This window comes from Varroa jacobsoni, unplaced genomic scaffold (genome assembly GCF_002532875.2).
Source record: "Varroa jacobsoni isolate VJ856 unplaced genomic scaffold, vjacob_1.0 contig07085, whole genome shotgun sequence".
Lineage (NCBI taxonomy): Eukaryota > Metazoa > Arthropoda > Arachnida > Mesostigmata > Varroidae > Varroa > Varroa jacobsoni.
Genome location: NW_019216677.1, coordinates 1 through 1480, shown reverse-complemented (window position 1 = coordinate 1480; position 1480 = coordinate 1). Strand labels below are relative to the sequence as shown.

Below are 1480 nucleotides of genomic sequence, written 5' to 3'. Positions count from 1 at the left end.
CGACGACGACGACGACGACGACGGAGATGATAATACCAACGGTAACGATAAGAATGATTCTGCCGGTGGTATTTTAGTGTGTATGAGTCCAATCCACCCGGAACTATGGGAACTAAATGGGGATAGAACAAACGGGAGCAAGTCGGTCTGCGGGGTCAGCAGATGGTCGCTTCTCTGATTAGTAGTCGTCTGAAGAGGAAGCAAAGCCATCGCCCGATTGAGTGTCATTGATTGCCGCTTCTTTGTTACCACGGTTACCATAGATGGAACTTCTGAAGTGTGGGCAAGTCATCAGTGGAGGGGGATAGGCAGGAAGGGCTGATCGCTGTACGGTCGATCGTATACGACTTGGATAGACTATGAAAGTGAATAGAATGAGAACATCAGGAAACAGGTAGCGATGACGCGAATTAATCTATCTGAGTGGTGTGTGAACGAAATGGTGCTGTTATGAAGCGCCACGTTCTAGATCTACCGACAGTGCGTCCGTCACGGGCCACCCTCCTCACCTTTCTTTTACTTTTTTTTTCGTTAAGGAAACAGGAAGAAACGGACTATAAAAGCTGTCGCGTTCGCCTTACCGCTGAGGATATTGCTGTTAGCAGGGTACAGCACAAGATCATGACTAAACGCAAGCGGGACGTTGGCCGTGGAAACAACAAATTCGCAAGGTGGCGACGGTAACGACGAATACGCAGGCATACGCAGAATTGCAGTCTTTTCACCGTAATCTAGGTACGGCAAGCGTTGACTGTGTCGTTGCGTGTGCGCTTGTGAGCTTTATGGGAGAGGTATTTTGTAGGTGAGACGAAAGAGAGAAACGGGGCAGACGAGGGAAGTAATAACGATGTGATGGTAAAAATATGTCCGTCGTGGTGGAACATACTGATGATGATGATTATGCTGAGAACAACAATGATAATGATAATTACTATTATTAGTACCATTATTATATATCTTGAGAATACCATAAGTGCGCCCGCGCGAGTGCGTTAAAAAAGAACTATATATATTATGCAGAGAAGCTCGGCGACTTGCCGAAGAATGTCGGCAGAAGTCCAATAGGCAGAGAAGTCAGTTGAGAAGAGCCAAAACAATTAAGGAAATAACTGAGATCGAAAATTAACATCTACAAAGGGGGACAAGGAAGAATCCAGTAACAATGCTAAAAAGAAATCGGCGTAGCCAGTCACAAAGTCACCCTTTTTGACTGAGTCGCTTGATATCATCGTACTTGACTATATTAACAACGTACAACTACAAGAAGGAATTGATCACATTGATAATGATGACAATGATAAGTAATGATGGTGATTGTAATAACAGTGACAACCATTGCAATAACAAAATCTGCAACAGTAAAGTGTGGACGTGTCATATCGAATCATGGTGACAGTAACCTCAATAGTGGTGGGCTTAAGACAAGAGACTTCTTTACAGTGGCCACACTCCCCGGAATCCAACGACCGGGTAGCTGACT

General features: G+C 44.7%; 1 long non-coding RNA gene across 1 annotated transcript; it reads left to right on the top strand.

Moving 5' to 3' along the window:
* LOC111273458 (uncharacterized) lies at positions 1-1384 on the top strand. Its single transcript, XR_002687932.2, has 2 exons — positions 1-41; positions 537-1384. It is a non-coding gene; the product is annotated as an uncharacterized LOC111273458 (long non-coding RNA).
* Positions 1385-1480: the final 96 nt, after the last annotated feature.